Genomic DNA, 13,641 nt, shown 5'->3' with positions numbered 1-13,641 from the left:
TAACTTGTACCAGTGACCAATGTATCAACATCAACTATGCAGCATGACTAACTTACAGTATCTCACCTAACATTGAGAGGAAAGATGTTTTTCATGTCAGTCCTTTGGAACCAAGATGGATCATTGCATTTTATCTGATTTCTGATGTCTTTTCATGTTGTTTCATTTAAATTATTCTAGTAATTACATATATAATTCCCCCTTTCTGCTTTTTAAAATTCTGTATTTAGTTAATACAAATCTTGCCATGTTTCTCCGAATTCTTTACCTGGGTTGTTTCTTATTGCCCAATAAGACTCCACTACATTTTTATACCATAATTTGTTCAGACATCCCTCAAGTAATGAAATTCATTTTGTCTCTTTTTTCTATTTCAAAGAAAACTGCTATTAATATTTAGGTATATAGGCTCTGAACATTTTAGTAACTTTTCTTGCAAAATTTCATGTTATCCCCAGAACAATGGAACTAATTTCTAGCTCTACCAACAGCATATCAGTATTCTTGTACTCCCACTGAGTATTTCCCTCTATAGTTATCTTTGGGTGTGAGGTGAAATCTACGTCATTTTAATTAGTGTTTATCTTATCATTAGTGATTTGGAGAATTTTTTATGTGGTTGTTGATAATTGACATTTTAAAATTTTGGAAACTGTTCCTACTTTTTGACCAGTTCAGAGAGGGGAGAATTGGCTTTTATAAGGTATTACATATTTTTGTCAATTCCCTACATAGCTTGGATACTGGACATTTAATGGAAATGTTTGTTGCCAAGACTTTTTTCCACCTGTTTTCTAAGAGGAGAAAGCTCTTTCTTTTTAAGCCATGTGTATTTGCCAAAACATATTAGGAAGGTTTCTCCAAAACTTTGACTTCTTGTCCTCAAAATAAATAGTTTTTGACAGTTTGGGTTTTTAGTGAAAACTCTGAAGCATAAAATAGGAAAAGCAGATAAAGCAAATACTCTACTCTCTCCAAATTCTATTGCTTAATAAGTTTAACAAGCTTTGAACCTCTCAAAGATAAATAGCATGTAAGCAAGTAGGATGTATTAATCATTAATGTCATTGCCGTGGGCAGAAGCTGTGTTACCTGGAAATGATTGCAGGAGTATTAAACATTTCTAATAAAAATTCTAGGAAGTCTAGTGACCCATGTGGTGAAGTGGAAAAAGCATCATATTCTGGAGTCAGAGGACCAGGGTATGAATCCTGACCCTCTTGCTATGTTACTATAGCACAATTCATTTTGCCCCATAGATTTCTCATATGTAAAAGAAGGGCTTTGGAATAGATTAGGGTTCTTAACCTTTTTGTGTGTTCTTGACTCCTTTTGTCAGTCTGGTGAAGCTAATGGACCCCTTCTGAGAATAATGTTTGAAAATTCATAAAATAAAACACACAGATTGACAAAGGAAACCAATATATTGGAATATTGGTATCAAAATGTTTTTTTTTTAAATAAATTCACAGACCCCAGGAAGAGAACCCCTGTACTAAGATGATCTTTAAATACTAGCTCTAAGTTCTTTGAAAGGAAGAGAAATTCTCTCTTTTGAATCCTCAAGAACTAAAATCATCTTAATGAGCTGTCAAAAAGTAAATCAGATTGCTACTCTGCCTTGCCCCATCTGTTAGTACCTTGAATTTATTATTGGGTAAAAGAGATACCATAGCACCGCTAGGTGGCGCCATAGTGCATAGAGCATTGGGTCTGGAGTCAGGCTGACTCATCAGGAGTTCAAATCTGGATTCAGACTCTTAGTAGCTGTGTGACCCTAGGGAAGTCACTTAACCCTGTTTGCCTCAATTTCTTCATCTGTAAAATGAATTGGAGAAGGAATGGAAAACCATTCCAATATTTTTGCCAAGAAAATCTCAATTATGTCATAAAGAGTTGGACACTACTGAAACAAGTGAACAACAACAACAAAGGAGGTTTCTCCCCTTTTACTCATGGTTCTCTTTTATTCACCCCAATAGCTCCTTGTATATATACATATTGGCAGACTTTCTCTCTTCCTATTCCACATGTGAGGAGGTAAAACTTGAATTAAGATCTCTGCTTTATCTTATAGTAAAATAGAATTCCTAATATTTCAAATCATGAGGGTTTTTCCCCACCGTCTTTTTGAGTCTTAATACCATTCTTTATTTCTATCCAATTCAGGACAATCCAACCCAAAAATTATTTGTTAAGCACCTACAATGTATAAGGTGCTGAGCTAGACACAACATAACATTTTTTTTATTAAGAAAAATATTTATTGGGAAAAATAGGAAAAAATTTGAGAAGTTGTAATAATTGTTTTATCAATCTACTCTATAATGGGCTTTGTATTAGGTGCTAGGCATATAAAGAAAAAAAGTAACATTTCCTGCCTTCAAGGTGCTTACATTCTATCAGAATGGCTCAAGATCATCAGAAAAGTCAAACCTCTTTAATGTCTGTCATGATTCACTATACTATCCTCTCTGAGCAGAGACACTACTCCTTCTTTGATCTTCTTTCTGCCCAAATACTTTTAAAAAATTGTCTTCTTTTTCTTTTTTCTCCTCCTCTTTGTCTTCCTCCTCCTTCTCCTCCTCCTCCTCTTCCTTCTTCTCCTTCTTCTTCTCTCTTCTTCTTCTTCTTCTTCTTCTTCTTCTTCTTCTCCTCCTCCTCCTCCTCCTCCTCCTCCTCCTTCTCTTACTTTCACTACCCATGGCATTTGTTGCCAGCCTCAGTGTATTTAAGCTTTAGCATTCCCCAAACTAATCTTTTTCTTTGACACTATTACTATAAGAGTCTTGTTCTTTTGTAGTGATTCTTACTTAATCCTTGCTCTTATCTTTTTAACATCTTGTTTTCATGTGTATTATATATAATTTCACATATATGTGTGTGTTTCTATGTGTATATATGTATGTATGTTGTGTGCGTGTGTGTGTGTGTGTGTGTGTATCTGTGTGTGTGTGTGATTTATGAGTCTCCCAGGTTTCCGTATCAACCTCTTCTGTCATTATAAAATCCTCCATTTCCTGGTGAAATCTTGGTAAAATTTAACGATTTTCCTAAGGTCAAGGGGCTAGAACTCAATTCTTTATTCCTAGTTCAGCATTTAGTCAACCTACATTCTTCCCCTAATAAAACAGTCTATGGCACCTGGAATTCCCAAGTGGTCTCTCATTGAAGAATTTGCTAGAACCAACCCAACCTAGTTTCTAAGACAAGGTACCATTGCATATATTCAATGTGGCCTTATACTAGCTAGATTAGTCAAACCTTGGTCATATTTTCATTCTATATGCTTAAATTACATTCTATAATATTATAATGACCATTGTATGAAATATTAAAGAATGATTGCTCAAATACTACTTTTTGGATTCCAGGAATGTGGTGATTGGCTGCTTTTTTCCTTATTAAAACTACAAAGAAAGAACAATTATTTATAAATTTCATAAAGGACTGAATGTGCAACTGATACCTGCTATTGATGGTCTGATAACATACAATTTGTCCAGTAGCCAAACTCGAGAGATCATTAAAGGCAAAGCCTATTATGACCATACACACATACACACAAATGGTCACTGTGGACCATACTACCAATGAAAGGGTAAGTAAACAAATCTTTTTCTGGTCAAGAAAAAAAAAGGAAATAGCACTCTGCATGCTTCACTCTACAAAATGAATTTCCATAGAAGGAATCCAATGAAAATGGCTGCAGTTAGACCAACAGTGAAGAGAACCAGTGATGTTCTCTCTGAAAGACATGGCTGAGCTTGATCCAGATTTATCCGCATGTGCTACCTTTCTGAGCCTTAAACCTTCATCTCTCAGGCGTTGATTTTCTTCTGATAATTTCATCATTTCTCTCTGAAGTCTTTTATACTCTTCCATTAGTTTTCTTGTTGCAGTATCATTGAATGAAACAATTTGCAGTTTTGGCATGGGTCCATCTTGTTTAGATGCATTCAGTGCAAGAGTTTTGCTAGGCTCCATATCGATCAATTTATCATTTTCATTGGGCATCTCAATACACATCTCAATTTGGAATCCATCAGTTCATCAGGTTTTGCTTCTTTCCACATAGTCTACATATCTGAAGTGTTTGATGGAGCAAAAATCATCTGTATCATAAACTTGTGTTTACTCTTCTCATTTGGTCATAGTCAAAAGGCTGAAGCATTACTGAAACAGTTATAGTTGACCCTGGATCAAGAATTCCACTGTTTGGTCTCATACAGCACTGACTAGGTGCGATTGTCTTCACTTTGAAACATACCTTTCTGTCTGATGGATTTTGAAATTGAAGATTTGTAATGACTGCATCTGTGAAGGAGCCTTTAAATCTGAGGTCTGTGGGCAGGTCGAGGAGCAGGATTTGCTGGTGCTTTGCTATGGCCTAGGCAGCGGCTGCCATCAGAGAGACAGTGCCAATTGGCTGCTTTTTTTTGTTTTGTTATTGTTGATTATTTCTTCAGTATTCTAAACTGTTTTTCATCTTAGAGTTCAGGACCATTTGTAGTTTTGAAGACTGATAGCCTATTAAGATGGAACTCCTATTTACAAAGTGTTGTATAGGAAATTCATTCCATGATTTCCTGTTGAACATTGTGGGATATTTATAGAAAGAAGGGAGTTCGACTAGATAAAACAAGGATAATAGGGTTGTTAGCTCTGTAAAGGGTTCATCAGGGGAAGGATTCAATCAACTTTGTCAGTTTGAAAATGGTCTGGAATTTTAGATGTGCTCATAAGCTTTTGTTTGGAGAATGTATATCAATGACTGGGCCTGCCCCCAATATAAATTGGTAGTCTCATAGTTAGAATAGATTCTTGTGAGAGAAGCCCCTCCTCTCTGCTGGCCTGTTAAAAAAGGTTATTAGACAACTTTTGTCTCTTCTTGGCTGCTTGTTTTTTCCCCTTCTTCCTTTCTTCTAGAGACTTTTGCCCTAGAAGCCATTAACAGTGGCTTTGTGGAGACATAAAGGAGAGGTAGGTATGTGTTTGCCCATGTTGCCTTGATAATGTGAGTTCCTGAACCCCAGTTTTTGGTGAAATTTCCTGCGCCATGTTATTACTGAAGTCTAGCCTCTTTTTTTTAGGTGGGGAAAATTTTCTAGACATCCTGATTCTTGAATCCTAGCTACTCAGATAAGGGAAAGCTTCTTAGTCAGTACCAACCTCTGGAATTGACTTCCAAGAAACCCAAGTTTTAGAATTTGGGAATCTACCCTTCTAAGCAAAGAAGGGGATTTCTTAGGCAGTACAATTCTGGAATCTAGCCTACTGAACAGGAAAGGGAGATTTCTTGGTCAGTTCTACCCCTGGGATCTCTTCTTGAGTGATGATAAGTTCAAGAATTTGGGGTGCAAACTTCTTTCCAGAGAAAGGAAATTTCCTGAGAAGCTTGCTTCTTTGAAAGAACAGAACCACCTAGTTTTGTAGCTGGGAGAGCAAAAGGCCTGGTCTTTGCTCTCTGATTATTCATACAGTGCAGGTTTGAAGGGAGATGGATTGTTTATCTAATATCCCTTAATGTGAGTTTCCCTTCTGGAGGAAGTTAAAGTCTTTGGGGATTTCTCTGTGGTAGAAGAGAGACTCATTGGAATGTCAGCATATTGTCTATCTACTGGTCCTCAAAGTGTATTTCTCTTCCATGAGTGGTCTAGAGAATCAAGTGGGAGTGGCGAACCTTGTAAGAGCCTGTGGAAAGGTGGGATCCACCAGAGAGGTCAGACAGTTGTGTCAATTGCTTGTAGGCTTTTATTAATCGCCTTCTTTTGCATTTTCTGCGAAGTGAAATAAAAACTGCGATGTAAGATATTTGTTACCTTGAGTGAATTGGGAACTGCTACCCACATTTGTGGAAATTTAGATAGAAACTGCACACAAGCCATATTTGGAGATTTTCTGTAACAAGCCCTAGATTGGTGGGGGGAGGGGACAGGAGGACTAACAACCCAAAGAGAGACTAATACTTTGGGTTAGTGTTTAAGATTGAATCCAGTCTATATGAGTCCAAGAATTACTGGGATACGGTTATTTCTCTGCACTTAAATGGGATGGGAATAGCTCTTTTGAGTGTGCAACAAAAATAAGTTTACCTCCTATTTCTTTCATTACCTGGCTTGAACTAGCAATTTAGGAGGTCTAGAAGTTGTTGGTAATGATTACTACCCTGTGCTCTTATGAAGCCAATTTTGGATTTTGTGAGGAGGAGGGAAAATGTCCAAGCTAACTATCACCATCATCCATGCTAAAATGGAATGGATAGTTCTGGAAAAGGAAACATGCCATTGTAACATATCTTGACCTCGTGTAATCAAGGTTGGTGCTGTTAGACTACATAATCTCTGTTTTCATGGGGCAGTGGTGGTGCAGAAGAGAACCCCCACCTTCACCTCCATTATGGTTCTCTGGGAAGAGGCATGAATGAAGGCAACCCTGGTCTTCTCCCAATTCTTCCTCATAAGAGTTGGTAGGAACATTATCATAGAATCCAGTAGATGTTCTTTTAAGCTAAAGTTATTTGTAATTTGAAGCAGAATGAAGATCATGTTCTCTAGAGAGTAGCCATTTAGGGGAAAAATGGTATAGCATTATAACCCTTAGGAAATTCCAAGAGGTTTCAGTTATTTATTGAAGTTATATAAACTAAAAACTCCTGGGTTGATGCAACTAAGAAAATAAAAATCTAAATTTAGAATTCTCTCAAAGCCCAGAGAGATGGCTGTAAATGATAATCAAGAAAGTTTGTGCTCTGACTTCAAAATGTTTCTGAGCCTATGGAGAGAACTGCATTTGCTCCCAAGGATGGCTTTCTTTCTTCTATTAAAGTCATGCTCCAAAGCGTCATTACTGTGTGGAGAGGTGGAGCTCTCTAAGATGATGCCAGTGAAGCAAACTTTGGCAAGCATTACCAAGTTAACAATTCTCTATCACATTAGGATAGGATTCCCTTGAGAGCTGGACTATCTTGCTTTTCTATTCATATGCCCAGTATTTAACACTCTGTGTGTGTGTGTGTGTGTGTGTGTGTATGTGTGTGGTGTGTGCGCATGTTTGTGTATATGTGCACATGTGCTCATGTGAACGTGCGTATGTGTTCATGTATATGTATGAGCGTTCGCATGCATGTGTGTATGTGTGTGTGTGTGTGTGTGTGTGTGTGTGTATTTGGTGTTTCTGTTCTTTACATAGTGAGGCTTACTGAGGGAGTTATGGTTTTTAGCACTTACCCCCCTTTTATCTACTTTTTATTTGGAACTTAACTAACACCAATTAAAATGAGCATTTCAGTCTTTAAAGTAGAACAGAAAAAGAATATTGTAACTACGAGTCTTTATTAGTTGCAGCTGGTTTTTCCTTTGAAGTACATAATAAATTAGAAACGGAACTTTCAAAGCTGTCCTAATTGTTTGTGTTTCCTTCTGGCCTTCCTTTTGTTTTCTTCTATGGATAAAAAAAATGCTTCAATGACCCTCTTTTCTTTGATCTATATGCTTATTGCTGAGGATAAGCCTGACTAAATATGGAGAGTTTTATTATGAGGTTGGTCATAGTGTGAACATAGTAACTCTGAAAGACAGTTTACTAAGTTATAGGTGTAATTACTGTTGGTGGAAGTAGTGCCACTAGTGATAAAATTTTGGATCCCTAGAATATTAAAAGGTTATTTTATTTAAAATTTTTGATGAACAAGATAACATAAATGATAAATTTACATATTTATATACCCAACACACACACACGCACATCTCAATATTTTAATGAATTAGGTTCAAGGGCAGTTTGTAGTATTAAAAGATCCTAGCACAGGAAGTTGTTGACAGATTTCCCAGAATCATGCTGTTGCTGAGGGTAAGTAGTGGGGAGTGACATCTCACTTGGGTACTGCCATCATACCAATTCACTTGAAGGCTAGAGACATACCTTTTTCTTTGAGGAAAAAAAAATCAATGAAGAAGAGCTTAAGCATCTAAGTGTACCAGGGAGGGGTTCAAGTCCAGCCTTTATGGGCATGTACGGTGTGTTTGACTGTTGCAGTGTCCCACGTGGGCTTGAAAGTGCACTTAGCCATAACTATTTCTGCTCACAATGGTAGTGAAGCAATGGACTTTCGATTTGCTACTGAGCCAGAACTGGGCATACATTCAAAAGTCACTAACTGGCCAAGGAGCTCTCTCTCTTTCCTGCCTGACTGGCTTAAGTGAGGAAGGCATACTGTAAGCCTCGAGATAGAGAGAGGCCTTGGACCCTCTCCACCTGGGCTCACATGTGGTTCATGAATATAGTTCTCTGTTCTTTGCCTCTTTGTATTTGTTCTTTCTAGTTCTTAGATAAAGGTACTTGGGAGATGGCTGTGATGTAGGGAACTCTGAAAGTCTGGAAGAACCACTAAAGTTCTAGGCACTGGAGGCTAGGCCAGAGTTTGTGGTTGACCAGTTTTTGTGTGCCAACATAATCCTGAGGAGACAGTGGGGCCCAGCTTAGCAGTGGAGTGACCCTGTAGCCAACATATTGAGTCCTATAAGAGGGAATGACTCCTTCCGTGGCTATGTCACATTTTGAAGTGAGCTAGATGAGGGCAGGTGCTCTTCAGAAATAGCTTTAGGTCTGAGCTCATTCTACTCAAGGCCTGAGGCAGTATATGAAAGAGTTTGTCCCAGTTCAGGGGACTGTTTAATACTTCTGTTCTTACTATATCTTTTAGCCACTATCTCTTTGTAAAAGTTAATTGATGTAACTGGCTAAATGATACTGGGGCACTAATCACTGTGATTGACTTTGGGGAGAATATACCAAAAAGGAAGTTTGAGTAGATAGCATTAGAGGATCCCCTTGCCCTTCAGGGCTGCTCCTAGAACTCTGAGGGAGAGGTGTACCTAATCCTCTGATGGGACCCAACTCATCTATATGAGGGAGAATTAGGAAAAGGACCCCTCAGACTTTTAAAGGCTACAGAAGGCTTTATACATACATTTTGTTTGTTTGTTTTTTTTTGTTTTTGTGGGGAGAAGGCAGGGCAATTGGGGTTAAGTGACTTGTCCAAGGTCACACAGCTAGTAAGTGTGTCAAGTGTCTGAGGCCGTATTTGCACTCAGGTCCTCCTAACTCCAGGGCCGGTGCTCTACTCACTGCGCCACCTAGTTGCCCCATATACACACATTTTATTTGATATTCCTGACAATCCTGAAAGCATTATTTTCATCATTTACGGGTGAAGAAACTAAAGCTTAAAGATGTCACATTACTTTCTTACAGTTCTACAGGGAGTAAATGTCAGAGCCCAGGTCTCCTGATTCCAAGTCCAGCACTCGGTCCATTGGACCAAATGGCTTCAAATCAAACCCAGTTTTTCTAGCAGCTTTGTTGAAGAATGAATTACTTCTCCAATGATTTGTAGTCTTGAGCTATTCAGATACTAGACTGCTGTATGCACTTAGTCATAAATCTTGCTTATCTAAGCTATTCCATTGCTTCTACTTTTCTATTTTTATTCAGTACCAGATAGTTTGATAATTACTACTACACAGTATGGTTTGAGAGCTGGTAGCACAAATTTCTCTTTTTCATTACTTTTTCCCATTATTTTCCTTGATATTCTTGACCTTTTGTTCTTTTGGAACCCTGGAGTTTCCAAAGCTTTATGCAGGACTTACTTTTCAGGATTCCATGTAGTGTATTTTGATCATAGGGGTCAACAAAAAATAAACTCATGAAAGAAATCAGAAAAGACTAAACTGGTTCTTTACACCATGTATTTGAATTAAAAATAAAAAAGAGGAAACATTAAATCAGTCACCTTTTTAGGCTACCATATCAATGCACCTGGGATTAATACCAAAAAATATGTGTGTAATATACCATGTGCTTATTCCAAAAATGAAGAAAACTTCAAGCTTTCCTGGGTTTATTTAGAGTCTACCATGAAGGAGACAATGTGGTATAATAGTATTAGTTTTGGGTGAAGAGGACCTGGGTTTAATCCTGGTTCTGCTACTTACTATGGAATCTGCATGACATTGGACAAGTCCCTTGCTTTCTATGGCAGGGCCTTCTCTAGTTGTTTTAACGTATGTCTTGCCATTCCGATGGCTCTGGAGGAGAGAGGGAGGCTGAGGACTTTGCACTGCTCTGCCTCACATATCCAATTCACGTGCAAGTCAAGACAGCACCATCCTGATGTTTTTGGTCTTCTATGAGGAGAAAGACAAACAACAATCCCCTCCATGGACCTCATTTCTCTCTTTTGCACAACAATAGGGTTGAACTAGCTGATCTCTCTTTCCAGTTCAAAATCTTATGTTTGTATTCCACAAAAACCAATCATTGCTAAGTCTCTTTAATGCTCACTGGAAAAAGGTATTCTGTGGTGTTGTGGTTACCTTCACCAGGAGGCTTTACACAGCTTCCAGCAGCTCCTTGACTTCTGAGGCACTATGAATATAAACCACTGTTTGATGTATCTGAGCTGAGCTGAGAATGAAATGAAACTTGAACCCCAAGATACTGTACTTTTACTAATTAAAAACACCGTTGTCTCTAGAACAGAACAAGCTGGCAGAGATCCCTGCTGGCATTGTGGGAGTCAAGCAGATTAGCTACTAGAGTGGCAGTCAGGGGGTTCAGTGGAGAGTGCTGTTTTTTCATTTGCCATCAGCAGCTCTCCATCATAGTCTTCATCATGCCCTGCCCACAGTAAACTTATCACCAGAATCTCATTATCAGAGAGACTGCTTTAGTTTTGCTGCTCACCCCTCATCAATAGCTTCAGTTTCTTTTGCCTCTCTGATTGGATGAATGAAGGATAGGGCAAAAAAACCCAAAAAACTCCTCCTATACCCTCCCTCTATAAAACGCTTGAAATCACAGCCATCTCTTCATTTGCCACCAACTGTTCTGCTTGGCTTCAACTCTATCATCATCTTCATCATGTCCTGGCACTGGGTACCCTCTAGAACTCCTTCCTCTCTGCCCTTTATAGCTTCCATTTATACATTGCCTTCCCTCAGTTAGACTGTAAGCTTGTTGAGGCCAGGGACTATCTTGCTTTTTCTTGTTTGCAGCCCCACCTCTTAGCATAGTGTCTGTGTGCTAAATCAATGTTTATCTTATCTTATTTTAGACCTGTAGTCAAGAAGACCTAAATTCAAATCCAGTCTCAGACTAACTAGCTGTATGACTCCTTGGGCAAGTCACTTAATTTTTGTCTACCTCAGTTTTCTTCATATGTAAAATGGGAATAATACTAGCACTTACCTGCTAGTATTGTTGTTAGGATAAAATGAGATGATATTGGTGAAACATTTTGCAAACTTTAAATCACTATATAAAATTCTAGCTAGCTATTATTATTATTACCCAGATCAAGTAAGGTAAAGTATATGAAAGTACACTGCAGACGCAAAGTGCTAGATAACGTAAGCTGTTATTTTTGTGATTATGCTTTGGCTTATTATACTGATTATAATGCCACTTTAGGGATTTTTTTAAAACAAAAGGCATATGCTTATGTTCTTAATTAGGCTACATAAACATTACAAGGAAACGTTCAAGAGAAGTGATATAAAGTCAAAACTTTTGAGCTGAACCAGATTAATAATAATAATATAATAACATTATATAGCACCTACTATGTGCCAGGCACTGGGCTAACACTTTACAATTATTATCTGATTTGATTAAAATATAATTGGGAAATGTTTAATAAAATAAATAAAAATACAATATGACATAGGTAATGTTTGTTTGTAGTTTTCTAAGTTAATATGTGTCCAGCAGAGATCCTTTTCTATTTGAGTTTGATACTGCTGAATTATAAAGGACCTTAGGGTTAGAGCTATATGGGACCTAGGAGGCCAGTCTAATGTCTATCTATTAAGTCTAATCAAGTCTTTTTCATGTTTTATTATTTAATATTTTAGTTTTCAACATTTATTTCCACAAGATTTTGAGTTACAAATTTTCTCCCCATTTCTACCCTCCCCCCCACTCCAAGATGACATATATTCTGATTGCCCCATTCCCCAGTCAGCCCTCCCTTCTGTCACCCCACTCCCCACCCCTATCCCTGTTTCCCTTACTTTCTTGTAGGGCAAGACAGATTTTGATGCCCCATTCCCTATATATCTTATTTCCCAGTTGCATGCAAAAACAACTTGTTTTTGAGCATCTGCTTTTAAAACTTTGAGTTCCAAATTCTCTCCCCTCTTCCCTTCCTACCCAACCTCCCTAAGAAGGCAAGCAATTCAACATAGGTCACATGTGTATCATTATGCAAAACCATTCCACAATAATCATGTTGTGAAAGACTAACTATATTTCCCTCCATCCTATCCTGGCCCCCTTTTTTCAGTTTTCTCACTTGATCCTGTCCCTTTTCAAAAGCGTTTGCTTTTGATTACCTCTTCCCCCATCTGCCCTCCCTTCTATCACCCCCCCTTTTTATCCCCTCCCCTCTACTATCCTGTGCAGTAAGATACCCAATTGAATGTGTATGTTATTCCCTCCTCAACTCAAATCTGATGAGAGCCAGATTCACTCATTCCCCCTCCCCTCTTCCTTTCCAACAGAACTGCTTTTTCTTGCTACTTTTATGTGAGATAATTTACCCCATTCTATCTCTCCCTTTCTCCTTCTCTCAATATATTCCTCTCTCATCCCTTAATTTTGTTTTTTTTTAGATATTCCTTCATATTCAACTCACCCTGTGCCCTCTGTCTATATGTATCTATATCTATATCTATATATATGTATATTCCCTTCAACTACCCTAATGCTGAGAAAGGTCTCATGAATTACGCACATCATCTTTCCATGTAGGAATGTAAGCAAAACAGTTCAACTTTAGTAAGTCCCTTATGATTTCTCTTTCTTGTTTACCTTTTCATGTTTCTCTTCATTCTTGTATTTGAAAGTCAAATTTTCTATTCAGTTCTGGTCTTTTCATTGAGAAAGGTTGAAAGTCCTCTATTTTATTGAAAGTCTATACTTTGCCTTGGAGCATTTTACTCAGTTTTGCTGGGTGGGTGATTCTTGGTTTTAATCCTAGCTCCTTTGACCCCTGGAATATCATATTCCAAGCCTTTCAATATCTTAATGTAGAAGCTGCCAGATGTTATGTTATCCTGGTTGTGTTTCTACAATACTCAAATTATTTCTTTCTGGCTGCTTGCAGTATTTTCTCCTTGATCTGGGAGCTCTGGAATTTGGTGATGATATTCCTAGGAGTTTTCTTTTTGGGATCTTTTTTCAAGAAGTGATTGGTGGATTCTTTCAAATTCTATTTTACCCTCTGGCTCTAGAATATCAGGGAAGTTTTCCTTGATAATTTCTTGAAAGATGATATCTAGGCTCTTTTTTTGATCATGGCTTTCAGGTAGTCCAATAATTTTTAAATTCTCTCTCCTGGATCTATTTTCCAGATCAGTGGTTTTTCCAATGAGATATTTCACATTATCTTCCATTTTTTCATTCCTTTGGTTCTGTTTTATAATATCTTGATTTCTCAAAGTAACTAGCTTCCACTTGCCCCAATCTAATTTTTAAGGCAGTATTTTCTTCAGTGGTCTTTTGGACCTCCTTTTCCATTTGGTGAATTTGCCTTTCAAGGCATTCTTCTCCTCATTGGCTTTTTGGAGCTCTTTT

At 37.8% G+C, this 13,641-nt stretch overlaps 1 pseudogene; it reads right to left on the bottom strand.

Annotated features, from left to right (window-relative positions):
• Positions 1–3,665: 3,665 nt before the first annotated feature.
• Positions 3,666–4,408, bottom strand: LOC118848855 (annotated as a pseudogene).
• Between the last annotated feature and the right edge of the window lie 9,233 nt (positions 4,409–13,641).

Source organism: Trichosurus vulpecula, chromosome 4 (assembly GCF_011100635.1).
Source record: "Trichosurus vulpecula isolate mTriVul1 chromosome 4, mTriVul1.pri, whole genome shotgun sequence".
Classification (NCBI taxonomy): domain Eukaryota; kingdom Metazoa; phylum Chordata; class Mammalia; order Diprotodontia; family Phalangeridae; genus Trichosurus; species Trichosurus vulpecula.
Note: the sequence above shows the minus strand (reverse complement) of the source record. Positions and strands in the feature narration are given on the sequence as shown.